Source organism: Podarcis cretensis (genome assembly GCF_951804945.1).
Source record: "Podarcis cretensis genome assembly, chromosome: Z".
In the NCBI taxonomy this organism is placed as follows: domain Eukaryota; kingdom Metazoa; phylum Chordata; class Lepidosauria; order Squamata; family Lacertidae; genus Podarcis; species Podarcis cretensis.
Window position 1 is genome coordinate 27346743 of NC_137184.1, and position 19945 is coordinate 27366687.

Sequence of the window (19945 nt, forward strand, 5' to 3'; positions counted from 1 at the left end):
GTGGGCAAATTTGAATCCTGTTGCTGACATGAGAGGCTATAGCTTCTCCTAAAAGCTTCCAGAGCCTGAGACCACAGGACAGGACAGAGGATGGCTGCAGAGTCAACACCATGCTACTGAGAAGGGGTGAGAACTTCATGCTTTCAAATACCAGTAGCTGGAAACCACAAGAAGCGAGAGTGCTGTTGTGCTCGGGTCCTGCTTGCAAGTTTCCCACAGGCATCTGGTTAGCCACTGTAAGAGCAGGATGCTGGACTAGGTGGGTCACTGGGCAGATCCAGCAGGTTCTTCTTATGTTCCACCTTGCTCAATATCATCAACATTTCACTGGCAGTGGCTCTCTGAGATTTCAGGCAGGGAATCCTTTCCAGCACAGTTCTGAAGGTGCTGGAGATTGAACCTGGGACAGTCTTCATGCAAAGCAAGGATGCTACCATTGAGTTACGGCTCTTCCGCCATGTAGATGATGCACATGAAACAAAGACTTGGGTAATTATATCAGCAAAGCAGGCTCCAGAAATATTGCACTAGCTGAATCTCCCAACTGCTTATCAGAGGCAGTCCCACACAGAGCACCCTCTATATTAGCACATAGAACACTTTCTACATTAAGAGAGCTTGCTTTTGAAACTGGATAAAAGGTCAAGTAGCAAAGCAAGACTGGAATGTGAAATCAGCCTTATATAGCCCCCCACCTTAAAATGTGGGTGGGTGGGGGATGAAAAAGGAAAATACTGATTTACAATTTTTCATCTGAGACTTGTATATCATACACTTAACAGTGTAGTTCATTATTTTTTAATAACACAAAACGAGTTCAGAGCAGGTCATATATTAATAATATGCTGGAATCAGTATATGTGATCTCCTTTTATTTCCCATTTGCAATTTGTTTTCCTTTGTGGGCTTTTTTTATTCCTCTAGCTAAAAGTGCTATTGCTATTTTAAACAATCACAGGAAAGGGGATGAATCCTGTTCTATTTTATATGTGGGCAGAGGTTGGCACTGCGTAGGCAGGGGTCTACAAAGCCTTTATTCTGGCTTAGAATAACCCACAGGAAGTTGAGGACATCACATCCAGATGAACATACCCAACAGAAGGAAGTTCAAACAAAAACTGACCTTGCTAGTCCATTATGGGCCCTTTGCAGGCTTTGTAGTCTGCAGGATTGATCATCTGTTGCATAAATGGAGTGGGCTGCAGCAGGAGAGAAGGCACTGGGCTTTTTCCAGAGCAGCCTAACTCGTTTCCTTGCCTACTACAAATTTTTAATTTGTTTCTATGTTCTGGAAGAATGAGATGAGGCACCAGAACTATGAGATAGCCACAATTTTATTTAAGAACATGGGAAACTACCTATTCTGCTGAGTCGCAATGCACAAAGACAGAAGCTCTCTCATGTAAGTAATAAGGAAATCTTTTAACTGGCAAATAAAAGCACAGGCTTGGCAGCAGACCCGGGGTTTAGGAATCACAATTCAAGAGTTCAGGGATGATTCAGAACTGGACAGAAGCAATGAAGTTGCCCCAGCAGTTTCAATAGTCCACTCACCAAGCTTTCAAAGAGGAAAAGTGACACACTTACTTTCTAAACTCACTTTGCAAAAATGTCAGGAATGCAAACACATGCTCCTCTGGGGTAGGTCTGGCACTCTTACCCACCTGGAGGTTCAAGCCTTCTACCTGTTACCTGGAGGGGACCATGTAAACTTGGGAGAATTCAGGTCAGACCTGGAAGTCTGGCAAGCCTAGTTCAGTCTCATATACTCCAGTAGCCAGTGAGTATGGTGAGGAATCTAATACCACTATAGCTCACTTTTTACTAAGTCTGGTATGGTCACTTGAATTCTCATCTCTTTGCCTCTGCTAATGGCAAGCTTCAATGTCAAGAATTTTTCCTCCCACATGGAGAAATGTATTGAAATGGTCCCAGCTATTTCTTTTCCCAAAGATAGGGTGAATAATTTCAATGTTCAGTTGGAAAACAGCCTTTACCAATGGTGTTATGGACTTTGAGGACCCTTGAACTCAGAACGCAAGGGAAAAACATGCTAAGAGGAAGGCACGCTTGGCAAATCCACACCATGATCAACTCCCACCCAAGAACCAATGTAATTGGTCTTCACAGTCACTTACGGACTCATTGTTAAAACCGTGTTTATGGAAGACAATCTTACTCGGCTATGAGTGATCGCCAAAGAAGAAGAATTTCAATATATAAAAAATAGAATTCATAAAAAATGAATAGACTAAATATAAAAATGTATTCAGTATAGAAACAAAGAGCAATAAGAATATGTAAGTTCCATTTTTATTTTGTTCTTGTTGTAGATTTTGGTAGCTATCATACTCAAGTATTGACCTGCTGTAATTAGGTTCTTCTGAAGCAACAAATCTCAATAAATCCAGGGTCAGTATCCTCTTATTGTTAATGCTTGGAGGATTAGAATGGCTCTCCAGATGTGAAGATTTTGGAGAAAAATGCACATTCAGTATGTGATACCTTTATCAATACTATGTTATTGAATAAAAGAAAAAGGTCAAGCAACAAATAAAACACTTGGATTGATTTTGTATAGTGTGACACTGTGGTTAATGTTTTAGGAGCTACGGTCATGTATTCTGATTCTAGCAGGAGAGCTGTGTAGGAAATTTTCTCTGTGTGTGTGTATTTGTGTGCACGCGACATATATAGATTATAGGAGCTGGCACAAAGCCTAGAAAATCTCAAGCAATCTGCACTTAGTGAGGAAGATGGTTTATCTCAGGTACTATATAGAGAAGGGGGTTGATAATGTGTTCCTCCTGGGCCGTGTCCAGATAGTGGTTGGGGGGATGAGTGTTCAGACCCCTGGGCCCTCATTTGTGGGGTGCCTCAGGGTTCCAGCCTCTCCCCCATGCTTTTTAACATCTACATGAAGCTGCTGGGAGAGATCATCAGGGGGTTTGGGCTGGGTGTCCATCAATATGCAGATGATACCCAGCTCTACCTTTCTTTTAAATCAGAACCAGTGAAGGCAGTGAAGGTCCTGTGTGAGTGCCTGGAGGCGGTTGGAGGATGGATGGTGGCTAATGGATTGAGGTTGAATCCTGACAAGACAGAAGTACTGTTCTTGGGGGGCAGGGTATGGGCTGGTGTGGATGACTCCCTGGTCCTGAATGGGGTAACTGTGCCCCTGAAGGACCAGGGGCGCAGTCTGGGAGTCATTTTGGACTCACAGCTGTCCATGGAGGCACAGGTCAATTCTGTGTCCAGGACAGCTGTTTACCAGCTCCATCTGGTACGCAGGCTGAGACCCTACCTGCCTGTGGACTGTCTCGCTAGAGTGGTGCATGCTCTAGTTACCGTATTTTTCGCCCCATAGGATGCACCGGCCCATAGGACGCACCAAGTTTTTTGGGGGGGAAATAAAGGGGGGAAATTATTTTTCCCCAGGCGCGGGGCGCGTGCCGCCATCCCGCTGACCCCCGAGCTTGTGGGGTTGGCGATGGGGAGAAGCAAGCTTCTCCCCACCGCCAGGCTCCAAACCAGGTCGGGGAATAGCGGGATGGTGGCGCTCCGCCTCCCCGCTGTCCCCCGAGCTTGTGGGGCTGCCCGATATCTGCCCAAAGCCCGGGGTGTGCTCCGGAGCGTGCTCCGTGCTTTGGGCTGCAGGCTGCCGCCCGCAAGCCTTGCGAGCCCAGCGGGAACTCCTGCCGGGCTCGCAAGGCTTGCGGATAGCTTCCTGAAGCCTGCATTTGCCCCATAGGACGCACACACATTTCCCCTTCATTTTTGGAGGGGGGAAAGTGCACCCTATAGGGCGAAAAATATGGTATCTCCCACTTGGACTACTGCAATGCACTCTATGTGGGGCTACCTTTGAAGGTGACCCAGAAACTACAACTAATCCAGAATGCAGCAGCTAGACTGGTGACTGAGTGGCCACCGAGACCATATAACACCGGTCCTGAAAGGCTCCCAGTATGTTTCCGAGCACAATTCAAAGTGTTGGTGCTGACCTTGAAAGCCCTAAACGGCCTCAGCCCAGTATACCTGAAGGAGTGTCTCCACCTCCATCATTCTGCCTGGGCACTGAGGTCCAGCACTGAGGGCTTTCTGGCGGTTTCCTCACTGCAAGAAGTAAAGCTACAGGGAACCAGGCAAAGGGCCTTCTTGGGAGTGGCTCCCGCCCTGTGGAATGCCGTCCCATCAGATGTCAAAGAGATAAACAACTACCTGACATTTAGAAGACATCTGAAAGCAGCCCTGTTTAGGGAAGTTTTTAATGTGTGACATTTTAATGTATTTTTAATCTTTGTTGGAAGCCGCCCAGAGTGGCTGGGAAAACCCAGCCAGATGGGCGGGGTACAAATAAATAATTATTATTATTATTATTATTATTATTATTATCATCATCATCATCATTTTCATTCTGTTTATTTATTTCATGTATTTATATCCTGCCTTTCTCTCTCTTAAAGGCGGCTTACAAGATTTAAAAAACATCATTATAAAATGCAAAGTGATGAAACTAAGCTAGTTAAACACAATAGTTAAAATACATTGAGACAGAGCCTTGAAGCTCTGGTGTTAAACTATAGTTTGCCTTGACAGCAGCTTCATGATCAGCATTGTCTCTGCCATAGTTTTCCAAGGCCTATCTGAAAAGGAAGGTCTAAGCCTGCCAACCGTAAGATAACAAAGAAGGAGACAATCTAACCTCTCCTGGGAGGTAATTGGACAACATGGGAGCAGCCACAGAAAAGGCTCTCTCTCCACCAACCAGGTTTCTGGTGCTGATGAGACTGAGAGAAGGTGCTCACTTGGAGACCTTAGCACCCACACAAGAGACATGATCTTTCAGGTGGCCTGGGCCCAATGTTCATTCTAAAGACTTCCCTGACACTCATTTGGTAAGGTTCCTACCAATTTATTCATTTCATTTTCCCAACCTTCCTACCAAGAGCTGAGTGTGGCATATGTATATGCTTTTATCTGCACAACAACCCTGTGATCTAAGTCAAACTGCAATGTTTGTTTGTTTCCACATATGAATTGCTTCCCATCTAATATCCTGAAGTGATTTCACAATTTTTAAAACCAGAAATAAAAATAATTACACCACTTATTATATAAAAGCAGTTATGACAATGGTTAAAAAACAATTAAATACACCTCCACCTATAAAGGCAGTTAAAAAGAATTGCATGTATATAAAGAAAACAATTTTATCTCCAATACAGATAGACTGGGATAAAAATCCTTGCTTAAAAGACTTGTTGAAAAAGGAAGGTATTCAGTAGGCACCAGTAACACAACAGAATGGCAGCTGTCTGTTATGTACCAGGAGAGAGTTTTGAAGTGTAGGTGCTACCACACTTAAAGCCCAATTCCTATATCTTATGGATCAGACCTTCTGAGGAAATGGTATCTGCAGAAGCCCCCTCCCGGAGAGAAAGTGGATTGGTTGAGTCGATACGTACTAGCCCAGATAAGTAACTAGTTATTAGCCCAAGTAAGCTTTGTAGCTGAGCAGGGTTTTAAATCCAAATCTCACCCATTTAAGAGTGGGTCCACTCTCAGTGTGATTTAGTAAGTCCAACACAATCACCACAATCACTCTCAGTGAGCCAGTTAACAGGCTTTGAATGAAGTCCTGATGGAAGCAATGGTGCAGATATCCCAGAAATGATATTTATCAGCAAAGGTAAGCAGAGATTTGAGGTCACAATTGCATAGAGCATCACAGGCCAAACATTATCTACCTAACCTATGTGACTGAATATTTCCGAAAGGAGTCAATGCCTAGTAGAAGCAAACTTTTTAATGCTTGGATTTTATTTTGGTTTCACCTATTCCTCCTTTGTATATATTAAAATAGGGGGGAGAGAGAGAGAGAGAGAGAGAGAGAGAGAGAGAGACAGACAGACAGACAGACAGACAGACAATTTCCATATTATATGGAAATAATGGGCATAAAATTAGAGATGCAGATTTCAGTCATTCAAAGGACTAGGCTGTTCCATAATTATCTCTATTCTATGGCCCTGTTGTTTGCTGAAGTACATTTGCTTCCTAACAACTATGTATTCATTTAAAATGACAAAATGTTTTAGAGGTTATGTGTTAATGTGGCAGATCCCAGTCTACAATGTTATCTTGACATTATTAACAGCAGGCATACCTGGAAGAATACAGTAAACACAAGAGAAATCATGAGTGCAGTTCATGAAATCATAAACGGGTTACATTCTTATAAGGAATGCTGTTGATCCTCAGCGAAATTCTCTGATGAATGGCCTATCAGGTTAGACTCAATACTGGAGGAACTGAAACATAAGCTTACCTTGAGTTAGAGTGAGTGAGAAACCGTGATCAAAGTAAAAAAAAAAAGGGGGGGGGTTGACCCAGTAGTTCAAGGAGAAACAGTTTCATGAAATGTCCCCTCTCAATTTATGCTGAACACAATGGGATTGCGCATGACACTGTGACTTTATAATTCTGCTCTGTTTAAAACACTTCAGTTACAGACTGTTTCAACCCCTCCTTTAATGTATAATGTCAATGGAATGTTTAACTGCAGAAGGATTCTTAGGAAGGGGGAAAGAAAAGGAAACTGAAAAAGGCAGAGAAAGAGATGGAAAGAGAGAAAATAAATTTATTTTACTATTTTCCAGAAAAAAGTGTTAAATTGAAAGAATTGATTTTGAAGCAAATGTAGCAGCTTCAGGAAGCTCATTTTCACCCTGATCCAGAATTAAACCTCAATCTAAGTTTAAATGCAAAGGCTTTGTGACAGGAATAGAGAGGATGACTCAGTGACTGGTAGTATATTCTGACTCCTTGTAATATTTGGATAATTGTTGTGTGAATAGTTTATTATATATGCACTTGAGCCAGATGCTTTTGGGCACTGGATGCTAATAATTAAAGATGAGCCAAGGTTGGAAATTACATTGATCTAAAAATATTTGATGCTGCAACCTTATGCACACACATCTGAGAAATGTAATTGGATATAATTATGAATAAACATGTATCAGATTGCACAACTGAAGCATTAACTTTATGAAAACAAAAGAGTATTCTAATAATCAATAGAATTGATACTTGTGCTAATTACAAAAACAAATTAGTTAAGTGGTATTGAAAAACAAGGGAATTAACTTTTTTTAAAATAAGTAGTAATGAATTGTAACTTTCAAAAATATTAGACAAGGCAATTATAATTGTGTGTGGCTCATTGAAAAGTTCTCTTTCGTTTTTTAAACTGAAAGATTAGGGTCAGCATTAGTATATTTAAAATTAATTTGGAACAGATTCATTGTTCCATGTCTTGCCTCGGTAATGGACTTGATGAGAGCCGACAAAATGAAGCTCAATCCAGGTAAGACTGAGGTGGTTCCCTAGATTGGATGGAGGGGAAGTGGCCTGCTCTTAGTGGGGTTACACTCTCTTTGAAGGAGCAGGTATGTAGATTGGGGGGTTATACCCATGGGGCTGCCTCTGAATACAGTTCAGAAACTTCAGCTAGTGCAGAATTCAATAGGCAGGTTGCTCACTGGGACAAGATGGTTTGATCATATTACACTGATCCCGGCCCGACTGCAATTGCTGCTAACCAGTTCAGGGCCTGATTCAAAGTGCTGATTTTTACCTACAACATTTTTAATGGTTCAGGACTGCAATACCTCAAGGACCAGTTCTTGCCATATGAACTGACCCAGACCCTACAGTCATCATGTTAGGCCTTTTCTTTCCACCTGGTCTGGGAGAGCAGGGCCCTGGTTGGCAACAGTTATAGAAGCTGAACCTATTGAAATGGCCAGAGACCATTTTGGCTATCTCTTATTACATACCTAGGTCATGGAGTTTCCGCAACTGCCTGCCATGAACCACAACTGGCTGGATTAGCAACAACAACTGCAGATATGTTCTATGCTTTTATTCTCCTGCTAATTATGTTGTTTTAAATGTACATTTTATATTCACCTTCCTTTATTAATTTTTAATGTCTGATCGATGTGTTACAATTTTTTATATATGCTGTAAGCCACCCAACCAGAGTGGCTGGGGAAACCCAGCCAGATGGGCGGAGTATAAATAATAATAATAATAATAATAATAATAATAATAAATGTTTTATTTTGAAATTTTAAAGATAATGTTTTAGTTTCCTCTTAATCATGTTGCTTTGAATGTATACTTGGCTTTATTCAGTAATCTGAGTTGTTATCTTTGATGATTTAAGAGGTTGTAAAACACTTCAAGATTTTTTTCTTAAATATATAAAGTGGTATAGAAACGTTAATAATAATAATAATAATAAAATATCCTTGAGCGTTTTTGCCTGACTCAAATGTATCATTAAACTGTGAAAGTGCTGCTTGCTTGCTTGGAAGGGGAAAGGAGAGGTACGCGTGTGTGGAAACTTTTAGCTATTGCATGGTTGGAAAGTAGTTTTCTGTACGAAGGTGACATTCACATCTATTACTCTGCCCACTTTCACATTTATCCCCACTTTCCAGAGGTATGTTGCCCCTGGAGGAAAATTGGCCCTCAGTCTAAAAAGGGTTCCTTGCCACTGCCCTAAAGACTTTACCAAATTGATTTGTTTATCTACAGGGATGAGCAATTTACTTGGGAGTTCCATTCCCTGTGTAAACCACTTTGAGAGAAATGAAACAAATCATCATCATCTGAGGCCCTTTTTCATATGTCCCCTCCATGAGTGGATGGCAACCTGAGAATGTGCCCTTTCTGTGGTGGCTCCCCACTTGTAGAATGCTCTCTTCAGGGAGGTTCACCATTCCTCTTGTCCTAGGACTTTGGCTAATTAAACAATTTATGGCCTTTTAAATGTGTTTATGGGAAGATATTTACTTGCTTTTTTTGAGATCTCATTTCATATTTTATGTGGTGGACCACCCTGTCACCTTCAAACGAAGGGCAGTATAAAATTTAATAAATACAAATGTATAAGAGCTGCACAAATTACAGTGCACAATAATCATACCTAATAATTTTGCCTGCGTAATCTGCTCAGCTAGCAAGGATTTTCAATATTTTCCTTGTCCGGTCTCAGTAATTTACAATGGGACCTTAATATTTTGAGATCTCTGAGTTAGTAGCTGCAGAAGAGCTGCATTTTATTTCCTCTCTTTCTCTCCTTCCCTACATCTTTTGCCAATGGGCAGAGACATATTGAATTGCTATCTTCCTTCTGTGTGATTCATTCGCCCCATAAAACAATCAGTTCTCTCCATGGCACTTGCTGTTAATCAAGCTTTCTCCCTCCATTAGAGCAGTTGTTCTTTCCATCACTTTGGTATACATAATCACAAACTTTCCCCATTACCCCAGTGAGTAGGTGTTGCTTACATGCCTGTCAAGGGGATGTTAGTGCACTAGGGTTTTAGCAAGAAATGCTAATGTCAGAATTGTGGCGGCCTTTGTTCATACATCATGTGTTCCTCAGAGAAGCTAATGAACAAAATAATTCAAAGACCCAAATGCACTATTAAAGTGCATCACAATCCTAAAAGGAAGAAAAGAAAAGAACGAAACAGTGAGTCCTTGGGACAAATAAACCTAACATTTCCCAATAACTTTAAACTACAACATGAAGGAAGAACAAAAGCTGCCCTTTTTTCTTAACAGTTCACAACAAGACCACAATCCCATCCACAGATGCATCTGTCAATCAGTGCTAATAATCAGTGCATTGCAAAGAAACATTTGTGAATTGCTGCCTGTTTGGGCCGTTTTAGATTATGCGGTGATGGCAGGCAATGGGAGGCTTCTGCTTACTGGGACTAATAATCATTGTAGAGTTGGAAGACATTCAAAGTATCCTCTAGTCCAGGCACATCCAAGAGGTAGATCACTGGACGTCTGTGGTAGATCCCTGTCTGCCCCCAAAGAAGGTCAACAACTTTGAACTGAACCCCAAAAAAGGGGGTAGATCACTGCCAGTTTTTAAATCCGTGAGTACAGTGGTACCTCAGGTTAAGTACTTAATTCATTCCGGAGGTCCGTTCTTAACCTGAAACTGTTCTTAACCTGAAGCACCACTTTAGCTAATGGGGCCTCCTGCTGTCGCCGCGCCGCCGGAGCATGATTTCTGTTATCATCCTGAAGCAAAGTTCTTAACCCGAGGTACTATTTCTGGGTTAGCGGAGTCTGTAACCTGAAGCGTTGCTCGGTCCTTGCTCCTGCCAACCTAGCAGTGCGAAAGCATGTCAAAGTGCAAGTAGATAAATAGGTGCCGCTCTGGCGGGAAGGTAAACGGCGTTTCCGTGCGCTGCTCTGGTTCGCCAGAAGCAGCTTAGTCATACTGGCCACATGACCTGGAAGCTGTACGCCGGCTCCCTTGGCCAGTAAAGCGAGATGAGCACCGCAACCCCAGAGGCGTCCGTGACTGGACCTAATGGTCAGGGGTCCCTTTACCTTTATCTTTAGTTGCTGTTTTTAATGGCTTTATGTGTTTTGAGAATCTCTTGGAGATTTATAAAGGAAAAAGTGGCATAGAAGGTTGTTGTTGTTTTTTTAATTTAATTGATTGATTAAAATATCTCTTGTTTATTGCTTGCCTCCATAACATAATAAAAAGTCACTAACAGTATCTATCCAGCATTGCCTCCCTGACCCTGGGGGAGATAGCCCTGCAGGCTGGTACAGGTATTTGCCCTTCACTCTTCTGTTCAGGGTACCGGGATACATGGGGCGGGTTAGGGGAAGTGAGAATTGGCACCACATCTGATATTTGGTAGCTTTAATTGCAGCTTTTCTTAACACCAGAGCCATTTTAAGTATCTTAAGCATATGCCTTAAGTGTAGTACATGGAACAGTGCATTAAAAATATTAACTGGAAAGAAGTTAGCATACTAGGAATGGGATATATGCCACTGATGGTTCACCGTTTCCTAATCTTTTTTTGATATTTATTAATGTTAAAGGAAAATATATGTGCATAAACACACTGTGAATGCCATGTGTCCATAATGATCTCCATAATGCTGTAGAAGGAGAGTAAAGATGGCAGCTGTTGATGGATAGCTTGTAATGGAAATGGAGAAAGAAAATGGTAATGTGATTTCACTTGGATTGCAGTAGGGGGTATTAAAATGCAGAACTCTCTCATAAAATGGTCAATACCTGGATCAATGGAATGATCTAAATGGTAGGCTTCCTAGCCTTTTTCTTGCTGTTCATTATGCTATAACTATTCTTCACAACAGTTAACTGTTTTCTGGAGGACCTTGTATCCTTATTCTTAGCATTAAAAAAAACAAAAACCACAGGAAGTTTAGAGCATCTTACATTCAGGCAAATTTGCTCCCCCCACCCATGCCTATGTGTGTCCTTCCATACACATACATGTCCATAAATGCACATTAATATGCACAGTGTCCTATCTTAGACACCTAGGATTGTATCTCTGCAAAAATATAGATGTACAAATCTGTTGATTTTGATTCTCTGAGTTTGTAATTTTTTAAATCTTAAATTCAGACCTCAACATTTCCACAGCAATTTGCCATTTTAAAAAAATCCTCATGAGAATTTGCCAGTATTTTAGTGCTCATTTCTCTTAACAAACACATTTTCAAATGCTTTTTAAAAAATTAATATACACATTTGTGCAAACAATTTACCTAGATATAGTGCATTTTTCATATTATTTTCACTAATATACTGTGTGTGGTTTCATGCACATTTCCCCTTAATATATTCATTTTTTGTACATATTGTTTGAGGTACTGCACTGCAAAACTTGGAACAGTGTGAATTTCAATGGATAGCCTTGCTTTGGTTCATGTACACATTTGAGAAGTGCAAATTAGATATTCTCATTAAAATACAGACAAAATCTAATTTACCACCAATCCCTAATACTACTTTATCCCTTAAAATATAAGCAATGGGGAATGGGTCGAACTAGTTTAAGATTGTTCTTGTTTTTAAATCTTTTATGCTAATTAGGATGCCGATTTCAGGAGGGGAAATACAACTTAAAACTGAAAATGAAAGACAAATGAAGTAGGAGGACAGAACAGGTTGTGACTTGAACTTCTGCTTTCCCTCCCAAGATGGGCATTATTACTTATAATAACTGTAAGCTTTTATCAGCAGTTTTTATCTCTAGCTTGAATCCAAAGGTTTCTTATGTGAGGAGGAGGAAGAAACTGGTGCTAGCACAAGGCAGCCCCACAAAAATTTCCCATTGTGCTCCTGTCCCATCCCATGCCCTATCTCAGGTATAGTAAATATGGTGGCCTCCAGATGTTGTGGGCACCAACTCCCATCAGCTCCATCCAGCATGGGTCAATGAACAGGGGTGAGGACCGTTGTAGTCTAAAATATCTGAATGCCACACATTGCCAATCCCTGCCCTATTCCAGACTGTTCCAGAAGGTCTGTCAGTGCTCATGAGTTTGGGGGAACATCAGGTAGTGGTGGTGAGCAAAGTTCCACCTGCTTTTCTCTAGATCCACTCCTCTCTATGTTTATCTTTTTATTTCTGATCATCCTTTTATATGTCCAGACAATGTATATCTCTCATTTAGTCTACACCCCCCTCCACCGGACAATTGTTTATTTTCCTTAAGAAGCCTTTCCCCATGTAGGTGAAATTTAGCCTTGTTAAAATTAACAGAACTAAGTTTGTTAACTTGCCGTGCAATTTTTAATGGAGTCATAGAGCTGGAATGAGATTTGTAGGCCATCTTCTCAATCCATTTCTTGGATGCAAGAAATCCAGACAAGAGACTCTCCAAAAGATTGATTTCCACTCCCTGCTAAAAAAACCAACAACCATCAGTGAGAAGAAACTAGGACTCCTTAAAATAACTAGTTGGTTTTACTGTTGAACTGCTCTAACCATTAAGAAGCTTCTCCTGATGTTCAACCGCAATCTAGCTTCTGGTAACATTGTCGGCATCCAGGGGTTGAAAGGCCAGCTGACTAGGCCCCAGCTGGATCGTCTCCCTCTCAGCCTTCACGCTGTGGAGATTCATCAACCTCTGGCTCCAATGTAAATCAGCGAATCAAGCTTGCTGACACTATACGTCACAGAGGAAACTGTACAACTGAAGAGGCTGAGGCTGTGGATACATACTAAAACTACGGATTTATTTTGCATAAATCTGGGCAAAGAAACATGTCGTCTCTCCTTGCCGTCTTCTTGGAGAGAGACTCAAAACAAAAGCAATACACAGAGCGGAAGTTCCGCTCACAGGACCCAGCAATCTGTGCTGGAATGTAAACAGACATGTGACACGCAACAATCTCATGTCTGCAACAAAACGTGGAATGGAATATCCAACATCTAATATCTACTCCTGACATGCAGCAAAGCAGATAACAAGTCTTTGCCTTCTCCTGTGTGATGCACTCCAGGTAGTTGTAGTTGAAGAGTGCTGTCATGCCCTTCCCTACCCTTCTCTTGCCCAGGCTAGTTTCTTCAAATGTTTCTTGTAGGACTTATTTCCCGTATCTCTGACTGTCACCATTGCCCTCCTTTGATTCTGTTCCCATTTGTCTGGCAAGTGCATGACTATCTTTTCTCTAAATCAGAGCCATAATATGTAGAGTCATGCCATCCTCGCTAGTGTCATCATCTGCTGATGGCAAACTTGGAGCCTCAAACAGCTGAGCCCTTTTAACATTTTCTTATGTTGGAAGGAAGCTTCCTTGTACTTTGCACATGAGGACTTCCTTCTGTAAAAGCCCACTTCTGGCCCACACTTTAAAAGGTTTTGTATTTAAGAACAAGCTAGGAAAGGAAATCAGTGTCTTGCGGATTGCAGGGCAGGAGTGGGGGACCTGGGGGCCAAATGTAACCCTTCAAGCTGCTCTGTCTGGCCCTTGGGACTTTTACCAGGCTACACCCCTCAAGTCCAGGCCATGCTTCACACTGTCCTTGGGTGTTTTTGCCTGACTAGAATGTGTCCTTAAATTAGAATTCTTGATAATGGATGAAGATGGAGAGATGTGTGTGTAATATGGGAGATATGTAAAAAAAAACCCCACCACAACAACAACCTATGGCTTTTGCATTAGCCTGTTGCTTATGCATGTTGCTCCATGCACCTTTGCCTCTGGCTGCACTCACATGTGGTCCATAGAAGGTTGCCGTTGAAGTAATGTGTCCCTCAGGCTGGAAAATGTTTTCCTGGGGTCTTAAGAAAATCATTTTTTGGTGTAGGGGATGTAACAGATTTTCTTACACCACTTCTGTGCATCTGAATCTTTACTGGGTAAGGTAGATATTTGGTTTCTGAAAAATGGAATATGACTTTTACAAAAATAAAAACAAAGAGAGAGAGAGTAAAACCACCATCTTTTATGCACAAAGAACTATATAGGAGATATAAATGCAAGTGTATCAGTGCAATGTTTATACATGTCTATCCAGATATAACTCCCTTTGAGATCAATTGGGCTCAGTACCAAATAAGTGGGTATAAATTTAAACTCATTTACCTGGGTGTAAGTTCCACTGAATTCAGTTGGCTCTCTAAGCAGACATACATGACTGCACTGTAGGAATTCAAAATGAATATATAAATTCAATTGCTCTGCAGAAGTTTGTTCTTGAAATGCTGACTGGAGTACTTCTGACCACCCACTTTCTTAGGAACTGAAATATTCTTAGACAGATAAAAATGGTTTCAACACCCAATGCAGCTTTGGTGGAGGCTACTTCATAACCTGAACCACTAACAACTGAATAATTCCTAGTTTGTTTTCTCTGGGGTGTAGTAGCTCAGTTTATGAACGCACTTGTACTTCACAAATCACTCTCAAGAGCAAAAGGGAGAAAAATGGAAAATCCATTTCCCTGTGTCCCCCTGGGTCTTTATTTAATTTTTAATGAAATCTGGAGGATGCTTCATCAATGGCAACAATAAAGTCGTTTGAACACTCATCTCAGCAACAGGAGGAGTAATTGTTTCAGCGAGAGCGCAGAAATAGGCCTCAAAGGAAAGGCGCTTTTAAAAGGTGGAAATGCTCTGATGGTTACTTAGATTATGTGTGAAAGAAAGTACATCAGAACAAGGTAGGGTAAAGGCAGTGTGATGCTCTAATACAATAAATGCTAATATTGAAGGAAAGATGGGTTGGGAGTCTGTGCTAAGATAGCTACTTGTATGAGCTGCCATTTCCCTAATCATTAGCTTGGGCTCTGAGTTTGTGTACCCAGGTCCCAGCATAAGGTTCAGGGCACAGTTTGAGCCCTTTGGGTCAGAGGATTTTGATCCAGGTGTCCCTAAATTGAGATCCACCCCAACCACCATGCCAGGGACCTATCCCTCTGGTTCAACTGGGCAAAGCATCTTCCACCCCACCTAGAGGGGATTGTCTGAGGGAAAGCAAGAGTGCTAGACTCCAGTTGAAATGCCTTTAAGGCCTTCAGTTCCAGTGAATAGGCCTTCAAGGACAGAGTGAAGCCTAGAAAGTGTGATGAGGCCCTGGAAGCATAACAGACTTCACTCAGGTTAGACTTCATTGCGGCAAGTTATTTACTTGGAAGTTATATTGCCCTGTTGTGCCCTGTGAGCTTCTTATCAAGACCATTTACAAGACAGCTTCAAAAATATCTATCTGCTTTTCTGGATTTGAGAATCACACAAGTGCCCTTTCACTTCCAATTTCAGTGCTACCTACACAATTTTTTAATATTCAGTTGGCTATTATTAGATGAGTTACCCTTGTATTTCATGTGATCTCCACAAAGCTCCTATGGCTAGGCCTTCTTTGTATTGTTACCATCACTTCTGTGACGTCTGCTGGTCTATGTTAAAACAAAAGCAAACATTTCCTCTCTTTCTTTTCCAATTAAGAAAAGGACCCCTCTTAATATGCTGTCTCCATAATTAATTGTTCAGAACAGAAACCTTGCGCATCCCCCCCATATGCATTTGTCCTTTATTTGCTTCTTAACTGATGAGGCAGACAGAGAACTTCAGTGTTTTTTGTTAACTGAATAGGATCACAGATCACAGACAGAAAAGCAGTCAAGGCTTCCACAGCCATCAAAATGAGATCTACTTCAGAAAACAAAAGGGTAGGCTCACAACACATGAACACAATGTACTTTTTCAACTGGCTTTTAATTTTAAAACAAAACAAAACCCTTAAAAGAAAACATTCATTTGGGGTAGAGGAAATGCATGTGTTTTCATAAATACATGGCCCCTACCCTTCCCAGCTATATTTCAAAATGTTTTTGTTAGTAATCTTGATCCCTAAAAGTATTGAGGAAGGACTTTAGATCACTGGTAGAGCATCTGATTTTTATGCAGAAGGTCCCAGGTTAAATCTCTAGGTAGGCCTCAGACCCTTGAAGACCTACTGCCAGTCAGTGTTGGCAATAATGAGTCTGACTCAGGATGAAACAGCTTTCTGTGATCTTGAGTAAACAGTATATAACGTGCAAATTTTAATTTTAAATTAAAAAAAGATAAAATTTATTTTTTAAAAAATTATTATTTTTTTAAAAAATAAAAAGCGGTCTCAGGAGGCTGGCTGTTCAGCAGAGGAGTAAGAGGGGGGAAAGTGCTTCAACCTTTTCCTGCCGTCTATTATTTCTGCTCAAAAGTGCCTTTTATTTCTGCTTCCCTTCCTTTGAGGTTACAATATAGCTGCAACATGCCAATGCAAGTAGCAATATTGTTGTTGTTGTTTAGTCGTTTAGTCATGTCCGATTCTTCGTGACCCCATGGACCAGACCACACCAGGCACTCCTGTCCTCCACTGCCTCCCGCAGCCCGGTCAGACTCATGTTTGTAGCTTCAAGAACACTATCCAGCCATCTTGTCCTCTGTCGTCCCCTTCTCCTTGTGCCCTCAATCTTTCCCAGCATCAGGGTCTTTTCCAGGGAAAGTAGCAATATGGAGCCCTGCAAAGAGAGTGGAGAGAATAACTGTGTGGAGGCAGATGGTTTTGAGCAAGAAAATCACTGGTATGGAAAGTCTTTAAGAAGTTTTTTCCGTCATTCCTCCATTCAAAACAGTCCCCAGGGGCTTCTATTAATGACGACAAAATAATTATGGAACAGCCTTGTCTTGTGGGAAAACTTCTTGTGGTTGCATGTCAGTGGTGGGTGGGACCAGAGGCAAAAGTAGGCAGAGGGATGGATAGGACTCTTGCCTATTATGCATTGGGTTACATTCTAGGCACACAAAAGCCATGTTTCACACAGAGAGAGACAGGCAGATACTTCCTCTCCAGTTAAGCAACAGCACAATTCAAGGGCACAATCTAGGCAGACAAAAAAAAACGCAATGAGGATGCAAGCAGGCATGAGAAAGAAATGTGATTCAGTTCAGATTTGAAGGTGAACTCACCTAATTTATGCTTCCCCAAATGCTATGTGAACTGAATGCCAACCATCCTTCAAATTTTGCACTTCTCTGAATTTTGTATTTCAGTTTTCCAGCCAAGTAATGCATACAAAAATGCACATACCAGGGTAAAGTCTGTGTATAAATGCATGCTTTCATGAACATAACATACCAAAATGAATTGTATTAGAAAATTGTTTTGCAAAAATGCACATATTATGCAAAATTGCATATAAAAGTGCATTTTAGGAAGTAATTTACACTGAAATGCTGGTGAATTTTCCTGGGAGCATTTTTTTTTAAAAATCACAGTAGTGTGGTCATGTGGGAAACTGAATTTAAGGCTGGTGGGAAATCAAAAATTGGAATAAAAGTTGGGAACTTTTATTCCCAGTTTCCAGTTTCCTTAAGGAAAACTCCTTAAAATTATTACATAGATTACACACACACATACACACACACACACACACACACACACACACACACACACCTTATATATCATATAATTTTTGAAGGGGTTGCAATAAACTTGGTTTATATCATTATTTATGCTGGGAATATCAGTTGGTGCAAGATTTTGGGAATTAAATTTTGACAGAAATGATAAATATTACTAAAGAAACTATAGTTTGTTGTCCAAAATTAATGTTGCTGTAATGTTTTTGATAATGATGATGATGATGTAAATATATTGTGAAGAGAATTGGTTTTATATATGATATTGACAGCACAAATAGTAACTGCGGCTTAATGGAAAACAGCCCAAAATCTGAACTCTTGCTACTGTTGTTGTTTAGTAGTTTAGTCATGTCCGACTCTTCGTGACCCCATGGACCAGAGCACGCCAGGCACTCCTTGCTACAGTTCACTCTAAATATAGTAGACAAGATCAAGTGTAATTTGAGATTTCAACAAGGACTAGAACCTCCAGACACATTTTTATATAATTGGCATACCTTTATTTCCTATATAGCAGAACCATCATTTTCAAGACAACCTTTATCACAAGCCTGACAAATCTGCAACTAAACTTGATGATCTGATAAAGTCAGTACTCTTTGCTTGGGCTTTGTTATTTTAACTCATGTACAACTACTCATTCTATGTGCCTCTTTTATAGTTTTGTTTTTCATCTTTTAGTTTTCTTCTCTTGTTATAATAGTTCTCTATGTTTTATATACATTATAAAATGAAATGATAATTTAAACAATTACAAACAAACAAAAAGATGGGGGGGGGATGCTGAGAGAAACCACATTATCATTTTCTCCTGTACCTAGATGCAGAGCAGGGCCACTGAAGGATGTAGCTTGGGAACAGAAGGGATTATTCAGTCCCTTTGCTGCAGGTTGCTAACCCAAATCTAAAGTCCACATTTCCACCTCTAATTTCACCTGTTATTTATCTGTTGCTGGCTGCAATGAAATATTTGTTCAGACTTATTTATTTAAGCAGTCAATTTGTTAACTGCCCTTCATCAGTTACAATACTAGGCTGGCATACATTTTAAAAAAGGGTTAAAACCTGTAAGTTCAATGTTAAAGAAACACACGCCAGAACATTTAAATATTAATGTTTTGCACAATAATAGAACCACCACTTTAATCCAGGGGATGCCAACCTTCCTTGGGTCAGCAAACATATTGGATTTTTTTGGGGGGTGGGGGTGGAAGTGCAGTGGGTGGCACTCACAAAATGGCCCTGGGCAAGTGTGGCAAAAAAACCAAAATTGCTGCCACATCTAAAAGAGCTTTAAAAAATAGAACCACAAATGGTGTGGGCATGCCTCCAGTCAGCCAAACACCCCCCCATGGAAAAAGGCACATATATCACCCACCTCCAGGCTCACTCACAGAGAGAAGCATTTTTCACCTTCCATCATGGAAGGGAAGGTAGGTGTTAAATCCAGGCATCCAGTGAAATATACAATGTTTAATAGTGGGTGCTCAGTGTAGGAGGGAATGGGCCAGTGCACATAGGAAGTGAATGGAAAGAGCAAACAATCTGTGACGCATTGTGGATCTTTTCAGGAGCAGCATACTGGTGGTCACACTGGTTCCTACGGGTATTGTATTGGTGATCCCTGCTTTAATGCAACCAAAACCAGCATCAGTACATCTGACTTTGAATATCACCTATCTCTCCTGAATGGCTTAGCCCAGGCATAGGCAAACTTCACCCTCTAGATGTTTTGGAAGTACAACTCCCATCACCCCCTGCTAACAGGCCCAGTTGTCAGGGATGATGGGATTTGTAGTTCCAAAAAATCTGGAGGGTCAAGTTTGCCCATGCCTGGCTTAGCCACTCTAATTGTCCCAAAACACCTACTTCAAAAACCAAGAAGGGAAAGGAGCCATGGGTGAATGTGATTCACATATTCTCCTTCTCTGTGGGTATTTGGAGTTCTGAAATGGAATACATAAGAAAGCCTGCAATCTGGATATTACATTAAACCGGCTGCATGAGACTCTTGGAATACATTGGGGAGCTTTGCATATACAAAAGAGGCAACAGTGCACCGTTGTGATTTAGTTTTTGAATATAACATGGCATTGTCAGTCAGCCTTTATTTCTGGGAGGAGAATTAGGCAGCAGGGAATGTTTTGAA

The 19945-nt window shown here is 40.9% G+C and overlaps 3 long non-coding RNA genes across 3 annotated transcripts in view; 2 read left to right on the top strand and 1 right to left on the bottom strand.

The window, feature by feature from the left end:
- Positions 1–19945, bottom strand: part of LOC307207744 — a 962945-nt gene that overhangs the window by 333410 nt on the left and 609590 nt on the right. The gene's annotated exons all lie outside the window — the stretch shown is intronic.
- The window catches only part of LOC307207739, a 185742-nt gene that overhangs the window by 25581 nt on the left and 140216 nt on the right, over positions 1–19945 (top strand). The window lies entirely within an intron of this gene.
- On the top strand, positions 16576–18398 carry LOC307207730. Its single transcript, XR_013834805.1, has 3 exons — positions 16576–16668; positions 16891–16955; positions 18311–18398. It is a non-coding gene; the product is annotated as an uncharacterized lncRNA (long non-coding RNA).